The sequence below is a fragment of the Leopardus geoffroyi genome, chromosome B1 (assembly GCF_018350155.1).
Source record: "Leopardus geoffroyi isolate Oge1 chromosome B1, O.geoffroyi_Oge1_pat1.0, whole genome shotgun sequence".
In the NCBI taxonomy this organism is placed as follows: domain Eukaryota; kingdom Metazoa; phylum Chordata; class Mammalia; order Carnivora; family Felidae; genus Leopardus; species Leopardus geoffroyi.
In genome coordinates, this window is record NC_059327.1 from 26,423,979 (window position 1) to 26,449,465 (window position 25,487).

The 25,487-nt window shown below is 46.2% G+C and overlaps 1 long non-coding RNA gene across 2 annotated transcripts in view; it reads left to right on the forward strand.

Annotated features, from left to right (window-relative positions):
• The window catches only part of LOC123586494, a 95,563-nt gene that overhangs the window by 34,639 nt on the left and 35,437 nt on the right, over positions 1-25,487 (forward strand). Inside the window, exons 1-2 of one of the 2 annotated variants that reach the window (XR_006706837.1) lie at positions 8,256-8,939; positions 16,340-16,487. This is a non-coding gene — a long non-coding RNA (uncharacterized LOC123586494). Of the gene's footprint in view, positions 1-8,255; positions 8,940-16,339; positions 16,488-25,487 lie in introns of those variants that run through there. The other variant, XR_006706829.1, reaches the window with a different exon arrangement.

The window sequence follows — 25,487 nt, forward strand, 5'->3', positions numbered from 1 at the left end:
TAGCAAGGATTAGCTTCAAGACAGTTGTCAGTAGCTGGGCGTCCCCACCACCCTGTCTTCACCCTGGCTTGGGAGGAAGAGAAAAGATATCTTCCCTTCAACCTAAGCAAAGTGAGAGAGACTTCAGACACCACTCAGAGAGCTTCACCTGTGTGGCCCGGAATTGGGTGGGTGTAGACTGATGTCTGCCTTCCATCTGGAAAGCCCAAAGAGAAGGTGGGTGGTTGGAGTTCCCTTGCCAGGAAGCCGAGTAAAGAGACAAGATGAAAAGGCGAAGGTACCCTAACGTGGGGTATACCAAGGGCGACGGGCATGGGGGGGTGCGTGGCCAACTGGGTACGACTGTGACTTCTTTGAAAGAGTTCAGTTGGAGAGCCCCGTGAGGTTAAGCAAGGTGCCGGGGGAAGACCCCCCCCCCAGAGAACCCACAAAAATGCTGCACAGGACAAAGAATCAGCCTGACAGCAGATGATAATGGTGACAATCAAGCAAGTCCTTTCTTTCCCGCTTCCCTTCCTTTCACTCTCCTCCGGTTCCGGGGTGGCCTGAATCCGACAGGAGGAGTGAAAGTCGTGAGGGAAGCCAATCACGGAGTTGACTTCACCTCCGGTTCCTAATCTTGTATCAGGCCCAATCTGGCAGGAAGCGAGGGCTTGTAAATTGTATGCCAAATGGATATCTGGATTGACCTGGACACTTTATTATCTGAAACATGAGGTTTGTTAATCCCACAGCACCTGCCTGGGGTTTCATCCAGGAGCAAAGAAGAAGCACTCAACTTAGCACAGAGAAAATAGTGTCACTGCCTTCTGCCTGTGCTCCTCTGAGTCCAGCTCGTTTCGTGACATAGTGACTCGGTACTAAGAAAGCAGATGCACATCCTCTAGGGTCTAGATGGTCTGTAGACACGCAGGATGGTTTGGTTGTGGTCTTGGCCGAGGGCTGCTCACATTAAGAAGTTCCTGTACATTAGGAACCCACCCCAGGGTGATGGTCTTTTGGTTCTGTCTCCTGTTAGTTTCATCCATGTGCTCTGGTCACCCACCGCCATGAATAAAAGGTGCTCCAGGACCGGGGTGAATCCCTCCTGTCACCCTCAGCAAAGAGCTGAGCACGTGGGCATGACAGACATAGGAAATATTCGGCAAAAGACTGAGCCCAGGGAGTGAGAGGGAAGCTTATCCGTCCATCCATCTGTCTAGCCAAGGCTAGAGATGGAGGCCTATAATGGGGAGCACCCTGTCCACAGGGTCAGCGCTTCAAGATGGGTGAGTGTGGGAGGGGGCCACGAGAGCAAGCAGGTGATCAAGACCACGGACAGTGGGCATAGTACAAAGAGGATACAGAGAGGAGGGGAAGAACAAGGCAGAGGTGGAGGGCTAAGAATGGGAGCAGGGCCCTTGTATTGGGTTGCCTGACTTAAATAAAAGCCCAGGCCAGTTGGTCTTTTCTTTTGTCTGGTCTTTCCACACCACAGGATCTGTTGGACAGGGAGGAGTAAGGATCAGTATCTTCAGCATTTGCTACAATGGCCAGTAGGGTCACCCCAGATTAAAGACCATATGGAAATAGATTGTTCTCCATGTGAATCTGAGAGAGAAAGAGAGAGCAGATGTTAGAAATCCTAAGATGCAGGGGCGCCCGGGTGGCTCAGTTGGTTGAGCATCCAGCTTCGGTTCAGGTCATGATCTCACGGTTTGTGAGTTCGAGCCCTGCGTCGGGCTCTCTGCTGACAGCTGGGAGCCCGGAACTTGCTCTGGATTCTGTGTCTCCCTATCTCTCTGTGCCTCCCACCCTCCCCCCTCAAAAAGAAATAAACATTAAAAAAAAAAAAGAAATACTAAGATGCATGAACTATTATCACCAGCAAACAAAGTTATTTGGAAGAAATATCGTATGCTTTGGGAATGTAAAAGATACTAGAAGTAGCAAATTTACATTACCTGCTTTAAAGAAATATGGCTGAGATATAAATGACTCTAAGGGAAGTCATATAACAACGTAAAACATATTAACATGTAAGTGCATTCAGTCTTTAATTTAATTTTGAGTCAAATAATCAGGTCAAATTTATTCCTTGTGCGGTGCATAATTTTAACCTTTTATTACACAAAGCTGACAATTCCATTTAAATTGTGAGAGTGTGTTCGGCGCAATTAATTTTAATGATATTTACTATTTGCTGCATATTCCTAAAAGGCAAGCACATCTTGAAAAATTTGTTCAAGTTCTTTCAAACCGCTTTTGGATCCCTGTTAGCAAGCAGAAGTCCAGCTCCCACCCACAGAGGCTTTTGAAAAACTGACAGACGCAAGCGCTGGTCTGCGAGGAGTGTCAGAAGCATGGTTTTCATCTCAACAAATTCACGTGCAAAAGAGGAGGTTCCTGCTGCCACCGAGAGGGCCCCCATCACGGGCACCTCCCAGCTTGGGTCATGAGATGATGGGCAGCACCGGGAGTGTTCTTAGAGCAAAACGAAGCAGCCCCCTCCCCAATATTTGAAAGACTAAAGCTCTGGGTGATCGAAATGCCCCAGGTCCCCCCCCCCCCCCCCCCCACCGACCTGACCTCAGTCCAGCTGTCAGCAGCTTGAGAAACGGTGCTGGCTGTACTTCAGGTCAACAGGTAACGGCATCGATGAATAAATCAAACAAGTTTTCCAAGGGCAAATATTTGCTGCTAGAATTAAGGAGACAGCTGAAATGTATCCCGTGGATCTAAAAGAAAACCTGAAGCCCAGATGGGTGAAATGATTTGCTCAAGATTGACGAGACAGGGCCGGAGATGTCCTCCTGAGACCAGACCTGGGAAAGTTACGTTTTTGTTTGAAGTACTCTTTTAAAACATCCAGTTCCGAAGTCCAGATTTTTAAAAATTGGGTTTTCTTAAACCGAGGCATACCTGTATTGGTGTTGCCATCAGTACCTTAAATGATACGTCCCTGAGTGAAAAATACGGTGAATATTTTTTTCTAGAAATTTCTCTCACTGGCAGCCCAAAACTGTTAGCTCGTCACAAGCCCAAGGCCACTGTGAGAGCCCAGATAGGTGTTCCTGTTGATTTGATCTTCCTGAATCTGGACTTCTCACATGACATGGCATTTCACCCTGGTCATCAGCTTCCGAATATTCTGAAAACAGAGCAGCAGGCTTTGGAGGCTGGGAGGGGAAGCCTCTGGTCAACACTCCGAAGTGCTTTTCCAAGGAAGGGAGCACCTCTTCTCCTTCCTCCTGCTAGTGTCCACTGGTGTCCCCAAGAGAGGCTGGCCTCAGCACAGAGCCCCAGCAATGTGACCTGCTGAGTGGAAGCAGACCCTGCCCACAGAGGTCTGTCAGCTGAGGACGCCGATGGGGACGCTGATGGGGGTGAGGCAGAGCGGAGGTCAACAGAGGAACGACAGCCATCTCTCTGATGACAACTGAGGAGGAATTTGCCTTGTTGAACATCTGAAGCTGGGATCACAGTTCAAAATAAGATATATTTTTTTTAAGTTTATTTATTATTGAGAGACAGAGAGACACAGCATGAGCAGGGGAGGGGCAGAGAGAGGGAGAGACACAGAATCCAAAGCAGGCTCCAGGCTCTGAGCCGTCAGCACAGCACCTGACGTGGGGCTCGAACCCACGAACTGTGAGATCATGACCTGAGCCGAAGTTGGACGCTTAACCAACTGAGCCACCCAGGCGCCCCTGAAATAAGATTTATGGTTGGGAATTTGCGTCTGGGAGCGTGCAAGCTCAAGGCTGCCATGGGCTTGGCTGTCTGGGCAGGAGAGCCCTGGGTGGGCGATGACCACCCCTCCCCCTCCCTGTCCCCGCTGTCTCCCCGCCGATTTACTTTCTCACATTGCCATGCATGATTCATTTCTTTCTTTCCTTTTGTCTTCCTTTCCTTCCTTCCTTCCTTCCTTCCTTTCTTTCCTTTTGTCAATTCATTTTTCATGCTCAGTTTTACCAGCTATTTAAAACCTGTACTCTTTTAGAAAATATAATACAAACACATGGGCAAACGGAAACCGTGCAAACAGAATGTCGCAAAAACTGTCTTCCTACCACGCCTGTCTCCCCAAAGAGCTCCCTTGTGAAGGGCCAATCGCTGATACCAGTTTCTGGAGTATGTCTTTCCAGAGATGGCGAGTGCCTATATCAGCACAAGGACCTATCTGTCCGAGTTCTCTGCGGATGTGAGCTCAGGCCGCACCACTACACCTGGCTGTTTCAGGCGTGGTCTTTCTAAAACACCATCCAGGCACCTGGGTGGCTCAGTTGGCTAAGTGCCCAACTCTTGATTTTGGCTCAGGTCATGATCTCACGGCTCTGAAGTTCGAGCCCCACATCGGGCTCTGTGCTGACAGTACAGAGCCTGCTTGGGATTTTCTCTCTTTCCCTCTCTCTCTCTCTGCCGCTCCCCTGCTCGTGCACAGTCTCTGTCTGTCTCAAAAATAAATAAATAAACTTAAAAAAATTAAAACACTATCTTGCTTCAAATACTTTAATAGATTCCCATTCTCAGCAGACCCTGGCCACCTCCTTCCAGCCCAGTGCTCCCTCCCTCCAGCTCCCCACCCCTCCAGGTTTTGGCCTCAGCAGATCTCCAACCCGAGTCTCACTCACTCCTATCAGTTGCTGAGTCTGGAGACCCTTGCTTTCCCTCTTCTGCTTGCCAAATCATTCTCACCTTTAAAGGCTCAGTTCCAGGGGCACCTGGGTGGCTCAGTTGGTTAAGCACCAACTTCACCTCAGGTCATGATCTCATGGTCTGTGGGTTTGAGCCCCACTTCAGGCTCTGTGCTGAAGGCTTAGAGCCTGGAGCCTGCTTCGGGTTCTGTGTCTCCCTCTATCTCTCTGCCCCTCCGCCATTCACACACTATCTCTCTCTCTCTCTGTCTCTCTCTCTCTCAAAAATAAATAAATATTAAAAAAAAATTTTAAGGCTCAGTTCCACATGTCACTTATGCTGGGAAGCCATTCCCAAATTTCCCAGTCATGTTGACTGCTTCTCCTCTCCAAGGACCCTCCCTGTCCAGTTCTGTATCCCTCAAGGGGTGGTTCATGTTATTTTCTGAACACTCTTGAGATGCCAAATACTATGGTAAGGACCAGAGAGAACACAAGAAATAACGGTCTCTGTCCTCAAGGAACTTAGGGTCTAGCAGAGAAAAGTAACATGCGACGACGGTGGGATGTGACGCATACAAGATGCTGTCGTGCGGACTGGGCCAAGACCTGTTGGGAAGGTCCCTAAGGAAGGAGAAACCTAAGGCAATGCATGAAGGTCTAGAAGGATGAGCCACATGAGGAGTTATGGAGAATAGGGGAAAGTCAAAATGTCCTCAAGGAGCCATGCCACACAAAGAGAAAGGCATGTGCAAAAGGAGCGCCAGAACTCTGACATCAAAGAGCTCAATCAATATGGCGGGAGACGAGAGCTATGAGGGCAAAGTTTCCTGTAAATTATGAAGTGCTCTTGAAACAATCAGTGTAGGAGTAAGTGACTCAAAAACTCTGGCAGTTGAACATTCATAATCTTTGACTTCCAAGTTGCTGCAGCCTCTGAAGATTTATAGAGGATCTGGGGAAGGCCAAGGATGGTCACTCAACATGATTGCCCTTGAGAACTTAAATCGTGGGTGTTGACAAGGTGCTGCCAGGAAATTTTTGAAGATTAGCATTTCGGTGAATTGCTCTGTATATCCTGGTACGTATTAATAATACTAAGAGCAGTAGGGACTGGCCTCTATTGAGTTCTTACTTTGCTGCCAATACTATTTTAAATGCTTTACACGGTAGAATCTGTTGAACCCCAACCACTTCAAAGGTGGGCAAACTATTACTGTCACCATTTTATAGACAAGGAAACTGAGTCGCAGGACTTGTTCATGGTGGAGCGGCGGTTAAACCCCAGCAGTGTCTCTGAGCCCCTATTCCTACCCACTAGGTACCACTACCGCCCTCTGACTGCAGTGGGCGGGTGTTTGGGAGAACACGCTGCCAGGCCTGGGAACTCAAGACTCACTGTTTCAGAGACAGAGTACTGGAAATCAAGGCCAGATGGACGGTAGGCGGAGTGTGCATGGCCTGCCCTTGGCACCCTGAGGCAGCCACTGTCTGAAAATACCAATTTGGTGAGTTTAATTAACAGCACACTTGCTGTTAATGCCAAGAACAACAGAAGTCCACGGGTGAACGGCTTGGGGGTGAAAACCAGGATGGAGGGGCCTTTGTTGCCACCTTTCAAGCTGCGATGGACAGCAACAGGCAGAGCTGAACATGCCCGGTTTTGGCAGGAGAGTGGTCAAGATTAATTACACAGATGGATCATTTTGCTCAGAACAAGCCGGGGGATGGTTTGATGTAGTGACTTCTGCGACCATAAAATCAGGAGATGTATGGCTATCTCTGTGCTAAATGGGGCCCTGAAAAGATTAACCTCACCTAGAAAGTAAAAATGATATGCATGAATTTTACCAGGTGGGGGAAATGCCTCGTGATCCCCACAGATACTGATTTCACACCAAGGATGCTGGATTCAAATGTCAAACTGTGGGAAAGTTTTCTTGAAAGACTGCCTGTGGGGCCGTGGAGGAAGTGTGCGATTCTATGTGCATAAGATTAAAAGTTGATGTCAAATGCCTTGAAGAGATCCCTGAATATATAAGCCTTAAGGAGGAAGGGGGGCTTGAGGGCTTCTGTTTATTTTACAGTCGAGATATATCTTCAAAGCGAACGCCTTTCAATGCCTTCGGTGCAGCTGTTGTCTTTGGGACCTGCCTTCTCTCCTAGGGCGGGGTGAGAGTGAGGTGAGCTGGGGGTTGTAGGCCAAGCTCTTGTTCTCGGGGTCCTCACACCCCCCTGCCTCATCAGCCTCACTGGCTGGTCCTAAGTGTGGGCAGCCTTTCTGCAAGCGATGTGGGGACCACTCTAGGGAGGCGCCTGGGGGGAGGCTGGAAGAGCTCGGTATTTCCAATGCGAAGACAGGTGTTCGAGTCACGGCTCTGCTACTGGCTAGTGACGTGATGTAGGGTGAGTCAACGTCTCCAAGCCTCAGTTTATTCGTTGGGGAGATGGGATAATAATCCCCCCCAGGGATGTTGTAAGGCTTGAGGTCGTGATATATGAGAGAGAGTGCCATGAAATGCCAGCACCTGTGGTTAGCAGGATTTTAAGGCAAAAGTTACCTGATGTCCTTCTTCTACCTCTGGACCCTTACATACCCCTTTCGTTTTGTTTAGTTATTTTCACTAATTCTTATTGCACTATAATACGCATAAATTTGCCATTGCGGCCATTTTTTAGTGTACAAGTCACGGGCGTTAGGTACATTCGCAATATTGTATAGCCATCACCACTACCCATTTCCAGAACTTTTTCATCATCCCAACCTGTGGCTCTGTACCCCTTAAATAATAACTCCCCATTCTCCACTCCCTTCAGCCCCTGATAACCTCTATTCTATTTTCTGCCTCTGTGAATATGCCTACTCTAGGTATTTCCTAAAAAAGTGGAATCATACGAAACGTGTCCTTTTGTGTTTGGCTTATTTCACTTAGCACGATGTTTTTAAGTTTCGTGCATACCGTCCACGTATCGAAATGTCCCTTTTAAAAGCTGAATAATATTTCGCATAGACATTAAGCACATCTTGTTTACGTATTCACCTGTTGGTTGTCATTTTCACCTTTGGGCCATTGAGCGTGATGTTGCCATGAGCATTCATGCACAAGTAACTGTTTGAGGTCCCGCCTTCAATTCTTTTGGATAAGGATCTAGAAGTTTAATTGCTGATCACATGGTAGTTCTATGTCCAACTCTTTGAGGAACTGTCAGAACGTTTTCCACAGTGGCTGCACCGTTTCTCATCTCTGTCAGCAACGTACAAGGGTTCCAGGTTCTCCACATCCCCACTAACACTTGCTTTCCTTTTTCTAAATAATAGCCATCTTAATGGGGGGAAGTGCTAACCTGATCTGTTTTTTTTTTTTTTTTTAAGTTCATTTTTATTTTTGACAGAGACAGAGTGCGAGCATGAGCTGGGGAGGGGCAGAGAGAGAGGGAGACCCAGAATCCGAAGTAGGCTCCAGGCTCCGAGCTGTCAGCACAGAGCCTGACTCAGGGCTCGAACTCACGAACTGTGAGATCATGACCTGGGCCGAAGTCAGATGCTCAACCGACTGAGCCACCCAGGCGCCCCAGAACCCGATCTGTTTTGAAGGGTATCGGTTACATTTCCATGGTGTGAGAACCCCCAGAGTAACATTTGTTGGCCTACCTGGATCTCTGGCGTATCAGGGAGCGTGCTTGGAATCAGAGGACCGATTTGCATGAATTTTAATCCAAAGCAGAATGGTTTTCCGGGGAGAATTTAGGAGAAGGATTTGGGACCGTGGTCACTTGACAACTCTATTCATTGATTCATTCATGCGTTCCTTTTTTCACTCATTCATTTATTCCACGAACATTTATTGAATGTTTATTTTGGTGGCAGTGGGCAGGAGTGCTGTAGCAACCGCATTTGAGAACAGCACTTGAAAGGGAGCTTAAGAATCTTCTTGACCAAACACCTACCCCATTCAGCAATGTTTCCTAAAACTGGAGAGATGGTTTAGGGCTCAGGTTTCCAGGTCAGTGATAAGGCAGGAATGAATGATATAGCCCAAACCCGTAGGAGAAACTCCTCTACCTGGCGGGAGAATGGGTTTAAAACAAGGGCAGAGATTGGTCAGGAAGCTCTCTTTTCCGACAGCTGGCTAAACAGTGCAGTCACTTGATCAGGTGGTGAGATTTGAATGCAATAAAACAAGCGTCAAGAAAACCCGATTAGATAAGCCCCAAGTACTCGCACAGTCCTTACACTATGATAACCTCCCACTAAAATGTCACGTACAGGCTGTGTGTGATGGGAAACTCTGCTGACTTGGAATTGGAAAGCCAGGCAGGAGTGTGAGTACTTGATTTCAATCTGGGGAAATTCCAGAGGGCTGAATTCAGGGGATTTATGAACACCATCTTATCCACACAATTGGATTTCATCAACAAGCACAGACTCATTTTCTAGCTCAAACTGGGGCATTTCAACTATATTAAAGGGCAAAGAGAGAGAAACAGTGGTCAGAAGGCAGTTCACGGAATTAGTTACCTCCTACGTGTTTATTTTGCTCTGGTGAATGTTCCAGCCTCAGGACTCCAAAAATAAACTGGATTCACAGGCAGCCTCATTTCCTAAAGTCACATTGTCTAGATCCTGGGTGCCCTCCAGAGCCACACAGAGAAGCAAGATTAACCTCATCTACTTCCGTCAGGGGGAGAGCAGCCATTTTCTCAGATCTGGGTGGAGATCCGTAAGAAGAAGAGCTTCCCAGTCTTGGTGAACATCACCGCATAGCCAAGAAGCCAGTTGGAAAGGAGACTAAATACGATTACACTGACCTTTCCGTAACGTGGACACCAAAAACTCCAGTTTCCATTCCATCTGTATCCGTGGTGCGCTAGACGTCGTTCAAGATTTTACTACCATTGTTAGGTACATGGAAGTGCTTCGCGGAAGTAATTAATGCCTTAATATAGGCAAAGTCTTCTGGCATAGGACAACGAGGTTCAGAATTATTCTGGTGGGTGTTGCAACATCTGTAGTTGGGTCCAGGTTCCGGTGCTCATACGGCAGGGTGCCAGGATTTGAAAAGGAAGCAGAACACTGGAGACTAACAGTTACCCGGCAGCCTCATTTCGTGAAGAGAATTTCACTGGTGCTTGAGACCCCACCGCTCCCTCTCTGCCCCTGAGGGCCTTCTCTTTGTGACTCTGGGCCCTAATGGGAAACCCTCCCTGACTCTGACCTCTTCTCTTTGTGGCCTGACTTAGCAACCTCGAGAGGGTCCCCCCATGTTCTCCACCTGGCTTCCCACTGTAACCCCCACCGACATCGAAATATTCAACCCCAGCCCGTTAGCGTCGTCCTGTCTCAGATTAACCCCACCAAACTGGCTCAGTAAGAGAGCCTCAACTCCTTCAACATATTTTAGAAAGCTCTGTAACACCACAGCATTTTAAAAGAAGGGGTGAGGCACCAGGTAAGCTTAAAATGAACTTGAACACAATCCGACCATAAAGGGTCCAGCTAACTGAGATTATAGTCCCGGAATGAGTGTGGGATTCAATACCGTTACTAAAGGAGGTATGGAAAACAGAAGCTATGCAGACAACTCTTTGAAAGGGATTGTTGAGAGAATTTTAACAAGTTCTTGTTCAGTTTCCCTTTTTTAATGTTGTATTTCTTTTTGAGAGAGTGCATGAGAAGGGGAGGGGCAGAGAAAATGGGAGGCAGAGAATCCAAAGTGAGTGAGGCTGGGTTCAAACTCGGGGCTTGAACGCGGGGCTCGAACTCACAAACTGTGAGATCCTGACCTGGGTCGAAGTCAGATGCTCAACTGACTGGGCCACCCAGGCGCCCCCAATTTTTGTTTAGTTTTATTGAGATAGAACAGACATATGACACTGTATTCGTTTTAGGTGTGCAACACATTGATTTGATGCATGCATATATGACAAAATGATTGCCATAATAAGTTGACATTCATCATCTCACATATTCATAATTATTTTCTTGTGATGAGAGCTTTTAAGATCTACTCTCTCAGAAACTTTTCAAATACAAAATAGAGTATAATCACCATGCTGTACATTACATCCCCGGGACTTATTTAACTTTTAACTGGACATTTGTACCTTTTGGCCCCCTTCCCCCAATTCCCCCCCTACACACACACACACACACACACACACACACACACACACTGCCCCTGCCTCTCTGAGGGAACCTTCGGGAATGGGGGAGGAGATTGGACAAGGTGACCTTCCAACTGTGGGATCTGTTGATGGCGATAATGATGGGTGGGAACGGTCCTAGGGACTCTCTGTCTGCCACTTTTTAGTCACATGGGACAGATGGGGACCAGATCGCCGAACCATCATGTGTGCAAACTGCGGACGGACAGCGATAATTTTGAGAAAGACCACGCATGTGTCCTAGTCTCAAGGAGCGACCATTCTGGTCTAGAGGTACGACCAACACTCAGTAAGCACAGGCATACAGGCAAGTTTGGGGCTGCCCTCTTTACCTACACAGACACTTTTCTTCTTCTGTTCCCAGAATTCGGTCTGCACTATAGCAACGTACAGGCCTCTCTGGGCCTGGAAAACCAAGCCTGGTGACAGCAAATGACCAATGCGCATCCTGGAAGTCTCCAGGACATTCAGAGAGGTACCTGATGCTAGTCCGTGTAGACCAGGCGCACATGAGGGAAGCCTTGCCATGCAGTGACTGAGGATTCTAACCCTTGCTTTGTGCCTGCATAGGGCATGTTAAGGGCTGGGGGGACTTTCCTCCCTGGGTTTATGTTTCCATGAGGAGGGAGATACTTTTAAGGTATCTTAGTTACATCCAACCCTCGGGCTTAGCAGGAAGTCAGCTGTCTGGTCGGTGTGTTAGGAGAAGAATCTCGGTCTTCGTGGCTCAGCTCTTCCTGGCTCCTTCCTGCTCCAGATCTGCCTGCAGACAGGGGGGATCCATCCTGGTGCTCCTTTGCCTGCAGAGGGGCCCATCCCCATGGGGGAGGACTGCTGAGCTCTCATCTGCTTGGGCATTTCAGGGACATCCCTTAGGCTACAGATCTACATTCGCACTGAGTAGCCATCTTGTTCATAATAAAGCCAACCTGTGGCTCTCCAGCCGTTGACTGTATCTTTCTCCCTATGGGTTTTGAGCTCAGATGGAGAAACTGGGTGTTATGTATGAGCCCTCCTGCCAGTTCCCAGCCAGCTTCAACAAAACCCTTTACCCTTCTCTTATCCTAACCGTCCTCCAACGCACACGATTTCTCCCTCCTGCTTTAGCGTTCCCAAAGTCTGTTCTCTTCCTCTCCAGGTTCCAGGCCCCTAACACATCAAGCGAGATTAGCTGGCACGAAAGGACTCTTGGCTTCCTTCCACCGAGGGGAAAGTTATCAGTGACGAGGTGGCTTGGATCATGCCCTTGCTCGGATAATGTGGGCATGCCTCCTCCACCACGTGCAGAGATGCACTGAGCCCCTGCTCTGTGAAAGACCCCAGGGCTCTCAAGAGCCACCTTCTTATTGTCAGGGATGTCCTCATTTCTTTCTTTTTTTTATTTTTTAATATGAAATTTATTGTCAAATTGGTTTCCATATGACACCCAGTGCTCATCCCAACAGGTGCCCTCCTCAATGCCCATCACCCACTTTCCCCTCCCTCCCACCCCCCCCAACCAACCCTCAGTTTGTTCTCTGTATTTAAGAGTCTCTTATGGTTTGCCTCTTTCCCTCTGTTTGTAACTATTTTTCCCCTTCCCCTCCCCCATGGTCGTCTGCTAAGTTTCTCAGGATCCACATAAGAGTGAAAACATACGGTATCTGTCTTTCTCTGTCTGGCTTATTTCACTTAGCATAACACTCTCCAATTCCCTCCACGTTGCTACAAAAGGCCATATTTCATTCTTTCTCATTGCCACATAGTATTCCATTGGGTATATAAACCTCAATTTCTTTATCCATTCATCAGTTGATGGACACTTAGGCTCTTTCCATAATTTGGCTATTGTTGAAAGTGCTGCTATAAACATTGGGGTCCAAGTGCCCCTCTGCGTCAGCACTCCTGTATCCCTTGGGTGAATTCCTAGCAGTGCTCTTGCTGGGTCATAGGGTAGATCTATTTTTAATTTTTTGAGGAACCTTCACACTGTTTTCCAGAGTGGCTACACCAGTTTGCATTCCCACCAACAGTGCAAGAGGGTGCTCGTTTCTCCACAGCCTCGCCAGCATCTATAGTCTCCTGATTTGATCATTTTAGCTTCATTTCTATTCAAGATTCCTGGGGCCATTTGCCTCAACCACAACACCAGGAGCCCTGCACTGCCCAGCGGTATTGGCTGGTCATTTATAAAACAGCAGCGTTTTCTAGCACAAAATGAACCATCAGGAAAACAAGACTGTCTCTGAAATCAGGTCAATGTCAGGTCAGATAAGCACAGCCTGGAATTTTCAAGTATCTGCTGTAGCTGGTCCCACAATCTTGTCTCTTTGGTGCACAAGCCTGGGAACACTGATGATTTTCTGACAGTTGCCAGAACCCGGGGGCTCTGTGAAAGATAGGACATGAATGTGGAGTATTTCCCCCCGTGCTGGTGGCGAAGGAGAAGTCATTCCCTCATATGTGGTTCCTGCTGCCCGTGATTGCACTCAGAGCAATCAGCTGCCAGAGCCCAAGGGGGGCCCAGAAAGGGGCTCTAACTTAGCTCTCCTTGCTCTCCAGCACCGAGAATTTCTGAGGGCCTTCATCATCTATTCATTGAAGTTCGAATAGAACCTCATTTAAGGGATCCCACAGGGTTGCCAGGTGCACACATGGGAGAGGGTGATGACACCTGGAGTTGTACAGTGCACAACCAGGGAGGCATGTGCAATGGCCCTGGGGTCATCTCGGGAAGTCTGGTGGCTAACAAGCACATCCCTAGAGAGTGGCTTTGTGGGGCAATTTTGCCACAGTCTGGACTTACCATTCATTTCAGAGGTTTGACCACCTCATTTGTGAGAAGAATCGAGGTCCTCTTGGGGAAGGACCCACCTTAGCTATGCTCGCAGAGGCCGCTGTGATTAAAAATATCAACTACCCTGGCTACTCAGAGTGGACAACCTGAGACAGGCATAGTGGACACTCACTCGATGAGGCTCCTAGCTCTGTGGTCGACGATCCCTCTTTCTGATGGCCCTATCTTTACAGAGGAAGAGAAAACATGTCTAAGTCCCCGCCATTGCTGAGTGCCACAGGGCTGGAGGCAGTCTCTCTTGGGTGATTTTGTACTTCTTGCTTTGATTCCCTGCGTGTGAGTTTCATGGTTTAACTTATAGAGTAGAGACCTTAATTCCAAATTATTCTGGGTAAATTTGAGGGACCCGCTTTCTCCCAACCTGCAAATACGGAGATGCTACCAAAGATTCCAAGCACCTCTGCCCCCTCCCCTGCTCACTGACTCACGAACACAGCATGTCCTGTCCCCATCGCCTGCGTTTAGAGGTGTTATTCCCTCCTTCCAGCCCCTGCATTCTTGTATCCATAGATCAAGGGCCACCTCCCACAGGAAGCCTTTTCTGACCACCCCACCCCCCCTTACTGATCTCTCGTCTTCCGAAACTCTATAGCACTTTGAGATAATGGAGCAAAATTTAGCCCTAAATTGGATATTGGTTAGTATTGATCTCTGTCACTTCCCATATGTTCTATTTCACCAACTAGGCTCTAAGCCGCTTAAGAGTAGAAAGTGTATTTCATATTTCTTCAGCCTCCCCACCATGGCTAGCACATGGAGAACATATGAAAGTATTAGGTGCAAAGATGCATATTAAATGGCTCTCTGCATCTCCAGATATCTATGCACCTCAAATCCCTTTCCTCCAGGGGATCTTTCCCAACCACTGTGGCTCATGCTGATTTCTTCTGCCACTCCTGACCACCCATTATCGTCTGAGTCACGCGTTCTCACTCAGTTCTGCCTGATGTATCCTCTGGCTTAAGGTATAAGAGTCCCGTCTGCACAACTGCAGTGGGGTTTGGGTGATGTTAGCTCCCGGATGAGGTGGCAGCAGTCAAGGTGTTGTATCAGGGTCTGACTCCCACAGGTCAGGCCGTAAACTTTTACTCCAGGTTGCATGTAACAATTTGTAGCATAATAAGATCTGCGAGATTCTTCCGTTAGCAGAAATTCTGCCAACGGCTCTTTTCCCAAAGACGGCCCAGAGGCCCGCCTATGCTAAGGGAAAATAGCTCTCCGGGAGAAAATCACTCCACACCCCAAAACGCGTTGGATGTGGTTCAGCATTTTTCAGGAGCTTGGCTTAGCATTTGGAATCCCAAGGCTGCCGTTTTCACCCTCAGGCTGACGGCCCACCTTGTTTGTGCAGAATAGTCCAGGTAATTCCTCAGAGGACAGCAACCTTCCTCCCTCTGGTCCTGAAATGATGCTAGGAGGCCCTTCGATCTGTCTGTCCTTTATCAGGTGCAGCCGTCACTGGATTCCACAAATTAAGGCTCTGTGCTCGGGGCCCCGGGCAACTTGAGACCTTTAGTACATTTAACTTCCAAAATTCTCCCTTCGGTTTCTGTCACTTATGGTATATTACTTAATTCTTATCTATACCTTTTGGGTAGTGATTGTAATGCAACTAAACAGGTGCCATAATGTACTCCTCCAAGGGGCCTGCTTTTCTGTAATGATAAAGAGATCCACTGCATTCTGGCTTAATCATATGAGCTTCAATTTGTGGGCTGCCTCCAGACGCAGGGAGAAGGGTATAAATATGCAGCATTGCTCATGTTCATTTTACCTTAGCTCATTCTTGCCCATTTCATTATTCGATTTCAAAAAATCAGGAGCATTTAATGGTGTCAAGAGCACAGCCGGGAAACCGCAAAGAGACTCTAATGACTTAGGAGGAAGAGGCAAGTCCAGAGGTAACAAAGGATGCTTCTAGAAGCTTCACCGTAGCTCAACATAGTGTACTACCAACCCAGAAGGAAGGACTAATGAAAGAAAGCAACGCACACTTGATTAAAGCCACAGTTTGCTGAGAGTGGAAGAAAGGGCTAACGAGGGATAAAATCCACTGTTGAGTCTAAAATGCATGTACATTTGCCTATGAAATTCAGCTGTGCCCGGAAGCACGTGCCTCGGTCTCCAGAATCACAGGGTAGCGCTTGTTGCTTTAAGAGACAGCTGCCAGCCGGTGAGACGCCATTGCCCAGGACCAGTCTTGGTGGAGTCTGGGAGAGACCCACTCAGGAAGGTCTGCAGTGGGGCCCCCATCCAGACACCAGGAGGCTCTGGGGCAGATGGTTCGTAAACCGCATTTCAAGAAACTCTGGAGCAGATGACTCCAGGATTTTCCAGCTGTGTATAATATACACACAATCTCTAAACATTCAATTCTTTGTATATCTTATACATTCATCCCCTCTATGCACACAAGCAGAGAGAGACTATGCACCATCTGTCTCTCCTCTGTGTATAAGGATTCCGTGGGTGCTTCATTTATTATAGAACAACTGAATTTTATAAGTTTCCGGTAAAGCCAAATAAATACAGTGTATAGACTTGAGTATTTTCTTTCCTCACTTGGACGAGAAGAATTTAATTTATAAAGGACAGCCAGAATCACAAACACCGCTCCGCATCTCTGAGAACTCAACGCGGAAGTGTCTCTGCGCTCGACTTCAGGCACTGTTTCCAAGGGACTCGGGGACCTTGTCTTGACTGTCCTTGTCTTTCCTTTTAGCGTCGAACCTGCATTTTGACCTCCGGAGTCTGATGCCCAGTGGAGGCTTCGGGGATCTAGAAGCTGTTACTCCAGAGCCTTGCCCGGCCTTGGCCAAGTGGAAAGGACATCTTCTCCTCTGTTAACTCAACATCTTCAGGAATGGCAGGTGAGTCTGAACTCATGAATTGATGGTGAGTGCTTTGTAAAGTCTGACCAAAGGAGTGGGTACAGAAGGACCCTGGGGCCCTCTGTGTGCTCCAAACGAGGAACTGTGATCTGGGTCGCTAGGGGGTAGGATGGGGTCACTTTTGTACCACCTCTTTGCCAGTCCAATCCTGAGTTTTCTCCTTCAAAAGCCTACTCTTTTAATACACAATTTTAGAACTGGACAAGAATTTAGAGGTTTCATGAATAAAGGTTAGAAGTCCAGTCTCCTGATTCCAAATTCTGTGTTCTGTGTTCTTCATAAGCATTATCCATACTGGTGCGGGTGGGACCTTTGGAGGCTGGCTGCATGGGACCCCCTGGGTCCCATTCTGGCAGGGGCCTTTTCTAGCGAATCCGGCCACGCTTTGCTAACAGAAGTGATTTGAGGTTGAGTACGAGAAAAGAGCAGCCCCAGACCAGACTGTTGAGGGTTCTGAGGGGAGAGCATGCCGTGACTACCCCCATGTCCTTATTTCTGAATTTTGAAGCCTTTGGTAGCTTCTCAGTAATGCCCTGCACTTTTCAGATTCCCCATCCCCCCTTCCTTTTATTTTCCCCACAGCTTTGCAGAAGTATATTTGGCAAATAGAATTGTATATATTGGAATTGTATATATGTTCGAATGTGATGATTTTGAAATACCTCTACATTATGAAATGATCACCAACCAACACATACACTACCTCACATAGTTACTTTGTGTGTGTGTGTGTGTGTGTGTGTGTGTGTGTGTGTTGTGATCACTTAAGATTTTCTCTCTTAGCGAATTTAAAGCATATAATACAGTATTAGAAACTACAGTCACTGTGCCATCGATTGGGTCCTCAGCAGCTCTTCATCTTGTAACTGGAAGTTTGTAGCCTTTGACCAGCGTCTCCCCATTTCGCCCTGTTCACGCAACCACTATTCTGCGCTCTGGTTCTAGGAGTTTGACTTCGTTATCAGAGTCAAATAATTATTTATTCGATATATAACAACAATACTTATTATTATCATATATATAATAAATATATAATAGAGTTATCTGCATATTATATATTTATACCCTAAATATGTAATACAATTAATTCTATAATTAAATAATTACTATTTTTTAGATTCTACATGTAACTGATACCATGCCATCAGACATGTCTTTCTCTGTCTGGCTTACTTCACTTAGCCCTCTAGTTTCATCCGTGTTGTCACAAATGGTAGGATTTCCTTCTTTTTTAAGGCTGAATTTTAGAACCGCATTTTCTCGATCCATTCATCCATAGCTAGACACTTGCATTGCTTCTGTACCTTTGCTAGTGTGAATTATGCTGCAACGAACCTGAGACTGTAGATCTATCTTCAGAATAGTGATTTCATTTTGTTTGGGCAAATGCCTGGGAGTGGGATTGCTGGATCACATGCAAGTTTTATTTTTAGTTTTTTGAGGAACCTCCATACTGTTTTCCATAGTAGCTGCACCAATTTACATTCCCATTTAAGTCTTTAATCCATCTGAAGTTCATTTTTGTGCATGAGGTAAATGGCATTCCAAGCCTTTGGTAGCTTATCAGAGATGCCCTGCTCTAGTTGGATTCTTCCACGTCCTAACTCAATGTATAGATTTATCAAATCTGCCAATTCTAAGGCTATATGTGCTCATGAACCAACATATAACAGCCCTTACCCCCTGTGAGAGGTATGCTTTTTCTTCCAGTTGGGAGCAATTGTCCCTAGAGCTCTTGCTGTATGCCATTATGATTCATTGATTTTACTTTGGTGGTGGGGATAGGAAGTAGGGGAAGAAGAGGGAGATTGAATAAAATGGGAGTAAATACATTCATCACCAATGTTCAACTTCCTTGCTTTCAGACAGGCTGATTCAGTGGTCGGAATCTAGGTGATAAGAGTGGGGAGTAGCATGAAAGAAAAGGGAAGGGCAACTCATTATCAGTGGATGAAGTTGAGAGAACCAATGAATTATTGGGTAGTAATTCTGTTCTCATAGCATTTCTGTTGCATTGTTTCATTATAAAGAAGAATCAATAAAAAGATGACACTCAAGGTTTTTAATTTAGTGAATCTCATCTAGGACCAAATACACCTGACAGTAGCCTGACTTCTTAAAATGCAAACACTGTGCTCAGATTTATTAATTTTTATGGTATGAATATTTAAATAAGCCTATCCCAATGGAATCATTCTACACAGAGCTAATGCACTTACATTTTTAATGAAATGAGTAGTCAACCATTAAAAATAAAATATTGATATGAATTGTTAGACTAATTGATTGGGGAAGAAGTTATTGTGCAAGCAATCGGAGATTTAAGAAAAATGAATAGAAATCAAACGACCCAATTATTGTCAGCCCTTGGCCTTAAGGAAGTCTATTCAATATATCTCTTTTCGTTATGAACAATCACTTTTTAAAATGTGTAAAGAAAATTATCACTGTAAATCAAGCCTCAGGTAGGACATGAGTCAAAAAGTAATATGATCTTCACAGCAGTATTTAACTGCTTAGATCCTGCTATAAAATATGGGGGTGGGGAATTGAAGTAATTTTCTGTTATTCAGGCCCCAAACCTGCTTTTTCCTGGACTCCACATAAATACAGCAACTCAAACTAAAAATAAGTCTCCCTTGGATTTGAAGACATCTGTGTGCTTATCAAAATGCGAACAAATGTAATTTTTATTTTGAAAAATTTTTCATGCTTCTTCCTTTCTTTATTTGTTTGGGGAGAGAGAGAGAGAGAGCGTGCACACACACCTATGCAAGCAAGGGAGACAGAGGGAGAGTGGGAGAGAAAGGATCCCAACAGGCTCCATGCGGTCAGCACAGAGCCTGACGCGGGGCTCGATCCCACAAACCTTGATATCACAAGCTGAGCCAAGATCGAAAGTAGGAAGCTCAGCTGAGTGCTCAGCTCAGTGCCCCACATGTATAATTTTCAAAGTCACTTTAAAGAGAGTTTAAAAATCTCCCAGAATTTTTTTAAGTAGAAGAATTATTGTTTAAAGCAAACTCTGCCGGTCTTTCTTCTAAGTATGATTTCTGTGTTGGATTGCCTTAATGTGAGGCATACTTTTCTTTCAGTCAAAGGTTTAGGCTTGACTAATGAAGACGGCTCAGTTCTCAAATTCTTTCTAGCAGCTGCATCTCTAAATGAAGAGCCCGGATTTCACCGCCACCGCACATTTTTTTTTTTTGCTGACCAATGAATTCCTAACTTATGTTCGGTTAGGAGTCAGTTGATAAACAGAAAAGGCAGCAGAAAGAGCTATAACCCATTCACGAAAAGACTGAGTTCAGATTTCCTGCTGAATACCTCTCCCGGGGAAGTTCGGTGAGGAACGTGAGCATTGATTTCACAAAACAGGAGGCCCTTCCGTGTATCAGCCGCACGGTAGGTGCCAGAAGCTCAAAGAACAATAGGCAAAGATGAAGAAAGTGAGCTGTTGGCATTTTGCGGGTGGGAACAGAGATCTTGAAGAAATGAGAAAACTAGGATATCATAGGGAAAATGGTTGGAGTGATGCCCTGGGAGGTGGGGGGGATGCAGCACAGGGGTGAGGGGATGTGGTGAGGGAAGCAAAAAAGGTGGACCGAGTGAGGAAGAAACAGTGGAGACCCTGGCGATTAGTGTCATTTAGTGCACTGCTTCTCATGAATACAACTCTCCTGCAGGTCTTGTTAAAATGCAGATTTCGCGGGAGTAGGTCTGGGCCAGGCCTCCATTTGCTTTTCTACCAAGTTTCCAGAAGATGCTGATGCTGCTGGTCCAGATCACACTTGAGTAATGAGATTAGAGGATCCCAGTTTCATCTGTTGGAACGTGAAGGATGTCCGTCCTCACGAATGATTTATTTATTAAGTGCCTGCTGTGTGCCCCGCAATCTGCTAGGGACCCCGAAGCGCTGAAAAGAAGATGCGAACCCCCTTGTGTGGGAACCTAGAATCTTACAGAGGAGATAAGACATGCAAGCGTAAAGCCACTCGAGTGAAACAGAGGAGACTGTGTTCGAAAGCCTACCTGTGACCGGAAGGCGTCCCGAGGAGAGACACCCATCTGGGCACGGTGGTGCTTCGGCAGAAATGAGGGGTGATAAGCTTACGCTGAAATAAACACAGATCAGAAGGGTTGGAATGCAGGTGCAAAGAACCACAGAGACCCCTGTGGGGCCTTAACCCACCCCAACTCCTTAATACTAACACTTAACAGAGTGAGCATCTCTGGGGTTGAAAAGGCTAATTGCTGTGGCTACATCTGAACTCAGCTGAAAAGGCAGGTGTCTCCGAGAGTCTCCAGCGCACCCAGCAAATTACCGGTCACGGTAATGGCCATGCAGTAAGTGACTGACTCACTGTCAGAGCCCTTAGTGAACCACAGAGCAGCTACCGTGGCTGTTCCAATGTGCCCTACTGTAGACATCGGGGCTCCAGAGATGAAAAACAAAAATAGATTCCCATTGTAACAGTGGAAGAAAAATAGAAATAATGATCGTGGCATGGCAGTGTGTTTAAGGCATTTGCTTCTTAATTGCTTTTGCTATTGAATGATACAACAAAAAAAATGGAAATAACGTTTTCCTTCTAGCTGTCTTCTTAGAAGAGCAACTACGCCTTTGTGTTGAGTTTCAGACTCTCTGGATTTCTGAGGGCTTGCAGAGGCGAACCTTGTGCACTTTTTGGAAGATCCGATCCACCCGGGGTTAGGCTGGAGTTGCCAGAGGAGGAGGACCTCTTCTGCCCACACGTCCTGGAGCTAAATCGCAGCGGTCACACCATGTAACGTGGTGCTACCACATGGGCGTGTTGGTAACTCACGCCAAGGCCAGGAGCAATGAATATGTCCGGGCAGGGGAAGAAGGCTTCATCCAGGAAGGGCCATCATTTGGGCTAAGCCTCCAAAGATGAGGAGGAAGTTGCAGGTGGCACAGGGCTAAGGTGTTCTGGAAGAAGGCGGTGGCTTCTGCAGAGAGCCCCGGTGAAACCCCTGTGTTGGGAGGATGCCGAACTCAGGCTTTAGTGCAACCTGGGGCCCTGAGGGGCAGTGGTGGGGGGTGAGAATGGAAAGGTAGACCAAGGCCAAGCTAAGAGAGATCCCGAACATCAGGCAGGAGAGTTCAGAACTCATCCTTCTCAGATGGTGGTGACTACTCAGGACGTTCCCATCTTGCTTGGATAATATATGACTGTACACGCATAAGGCCGGCAGTTGGCTTTGTGGCGCTGTTACTAATCTGCTGTGTGGTTCTCGTCAATGGGCAACTTCCCTGACCCTGTTTTCCCCCTGCTGCGCTCGGGGCGGTGCTCGTTCTGGCACAGCAAACTCACAGTATCTCCTGTGTGTTTCCTGTGTGCCCGTCACACACATTATCTACCTAATCCTCCAACGGTCTGGGGGAACAGGCTGTGTTATCAGCCCCTTTGCAGTCGAAGAAACAAGTGCTCAAGGTATTTAAGTCGTTGACCAAAAGACACACATGGCTTATAATTAGCAAAGCTTCAATCCAAACTCCTCACCTATACTCCTGCAACACCCCACACCCCCAAGATGGCCATTTTTAACAATTATCATTTCAAAGAAAACATCAACCTCAAAATCGTTTCAAGGTAACTTTAGGGCATGACCTCACGGTCCGCACAGTCCTAAGAAATATGGAATCATCTGATGCTGGCCTACAAACACCTTATAAATCACTTGGCTCACTCTTCTCTCGTTACACAGGAGGAGCCTGGACTGCAGCCAGGCTGGGGAGAACACCCAAAGTCACACAGCTTGTCCTAGTAAGAGTTGGCCCTATGATGTTTTAAGGTGGCTCAAGTACAGGGTTTTGAATCGGGGCTCTGATAAATATAGTTTAGGATTTTTTTGCACTCATTTTCTATTCCTTACACTCGAGAGCCCTGCTCTCGCTTTCTTTATAATCCCCCATTTCACAATGGCATTGAGAATAAGTACCCTGGGGCCTTGGAGACACCTGGGGTCAGACAGGCATTCTCGAAGCTGATTGACAGCTGCTGACAAAGATCTGGGTTCTGATGTTTTCTGGGAGGAGACGTAGGCCTGTGTTGCTTCAAGAAAAATGTTAGAAATTTTCTCCTGATGAAAATGGATGTGATAGTCCTTAAGAGAAAAAATGGTGATATTAAGTCTTAAAATGTGCTGGAAAAATGAAGACCTAAACAGCCTCAAGACTCTTAAAAACTATTTATACTTTTTAATTTAGCAACTCGTTTCTAGGAATGCATTTTAAGGAAATAATCGGAAATTTCCAGAGATACGTGAACATGGATGTTCATCTTACCATTACTTACAAAAATTAAAAAAAAATAATAATTATAAAGCTACAAATGACTTAGCTGGTCAACTTCAGGGCAGTGCCCAAAACATAGACTCTTATGAAGCCATTAAAATATTAGTTAGATATGGCTTCAATGGCATGAGGAAATGCCTATTATGCAGTCTTAAGTGGGAAGAAAGGTTGAAATAATACAGGTAGCACGATCTTAACGATGTAAAAAAACTACATAGAAAGTGGAAAATACACCGAAATGCTAAAGTTTCTCTATAGGAGGGGTAGAATGATGAGATTAAAAGGGATTTTACCCTTTTCCCTAAATTGATCATAGTTTTCCAAGTTTTAAATGAGAATGAGTTCGTTTTGTAATTAAGAAGCAATCTTTCTAAAAAGAATCGGAGAAAGTCTTGTGTAAATAGAAAACATGATCTCTCATGAGACACCTTTCTTATCTCCCATTTGGAGCTGTTCTCCTACGTGACATATAGCTGTGTGTGTCGACTCACAATGGACAAGGTAGTTTCAGTAATACTGGAGATTGGCTGCGAAGGCCATTTCCAGAGTTGTGACTTACAAAAGGAGACCGTCTTCCAAGGTGGAAGACCTGGGGTCTGGTTCAAGTCCGGGTGCATGGATCTGAAGAAGTAACTTCCCAATAAATACCTCAGGATGGGAGAGAGGGGCCAGTGATGTGCAGGTATCTTGCCTTAAGATTGAAGTGATCCTCACTGGAGAAATAAAAGTCCTTCCCCAAACCCTAGTTTTTGCTCTAAGAAGAACCTCAGAGATGAACTAGTCAGCCCCCTCATTTCTTCCCTGGCTTTATTGAGATGTCATTGACCTACACCATTGTGTACGTTTAAAGTGTAGACATGTTGACGTGATACATTTACATATTGCAAAATGAGTACCAACCACCATGGCGTCAGCTAACACCTCCATCCCGTCAAACGCCACATGTTATAGCTGAGAAAACTGAGTCCAAGGAGACTGAATGACTCTCAAGGTCACACAATGAGTGACCAAGACTCCAAGCACCTAGTCCTGTTTGTTTCCACTGTTCGAGGCTGCCTCCCTAGCTTTGAAATAAGTGTCTGCGTGCTTTAAATAGGCATCTGCAGTTTATTATTAAAATGGAAACTGTGAGTCGCCACTGTTCCCCTACGTGATCCCAACAACAAGCCTGGGATGCCAAAGACGTCCAGTGCCAGTTGAAATCACACTCCTGCCACTCTCAGCCAATTTAGTTCTGAAATGGTTAGTTCCTGATGCCCCGAACCAGAATGGCAAAAACTCCGGAGGTTGGCAGAGTGTCCGGGATCTGTGGGGGTAATCCGCATTTCTGGAATTCGTGAAGGAGAAAGGGAGAACAGCGTCCAACAAACGTACCATTTTCAGAAACTTGGTTCCGCGCCCTGGCATAATGGGGATGTTCTTAGCCCACTTTGTGGAGATTGCTCGACTCTGTCCTGGCATGGGGAATAGACCACAAGGAGATGGCTGCCTCTGGAAATAGAACAGTGAAGAGAAGTTGGGATCTATGATGATGGCAAGGAGCCCCAGTAAGCAGAACAAACCACAGACAAAGGCAGACAATCCTATTAGGATGGAAATGTGGAATGTGGAATGTGGCAGAAGGGAAAATGGGCTGGGATGGGAGCCAGCTGAAGTCAAAGCGAAATCCCCTCTGACCGAGGACCCACCTCACTCCTTCAAGGGAAGTGGGAGCACTTTTAGCTTTCTAAGCTTTCAGACCCGGGACTGGGGATCTCAACATCAGACTCTTGCACTTTTTGCATTGAATGCTGCCCTGCCTTTCCTTGTTCCTGCATGTGCCTACTTTATTCTAGTTCTGTTAGTGCTTGGGATCCCCAAGCAACCATGGTAATGCCTGGAAGTGATGTCTTGTTGGTGGAGACGACACCACAGATGTGTCGATGGTGACCAAGAGGATAAGCAGTCAGAGAGCAGGGAAGAGTCTCTTCCACGTTTCAAGGCACAGAGTAACCCAGAGGTGATATTAGAGGTCATCAATATTTTCAACTACCACGAGGAAAATTTGCCAGTTGCCTTTATGTTCTGTCTGAGGAATGGAAAGGAACAGAGACACTCAGGATTGCAAGAATTATACTAAAGAGTACTCACAGTAACACTCAACAGGGATTTGTAAGAATCAATTAAAAGGAAAATATGAATTTAGTATTTGTTATATCGTATGGACTACATGCTGGATGATTCGGCGTCATATAAGTAAAGAGAACGTTTCTGCCCTCAGGGGCTTTTGACACGAGGAACAACAGAAAGTAAACAATTATTTGTAAGTGTGATGAGTATCACATGGGGAAGGACAACATACTCTGGGATCATATAACGATGTATGCATATTTGGGGGAGGGATCCAGATTAAATGGGATACTACGCATAAAGTGCTTAGCGTGGTCTCTGTCACACGGTAGTGCTCAGTAAGTTGTAGCTGTCATTTCTGTCATTACTGGTATGCTTCAAGGGACAATACCCTTTTGGACTTTTGAGCTGGGAAGGAAAGTGTATGACCTCCATGCTAGTCATTCATCTGTTCATTTACCATACTTTTTTTTAAAAGTTTAGGAGGGAGGTCCTATATTCAGTGATAGAAATACAACAATAGTTAAGAATCCTTACCCTTGAGGGGCTCA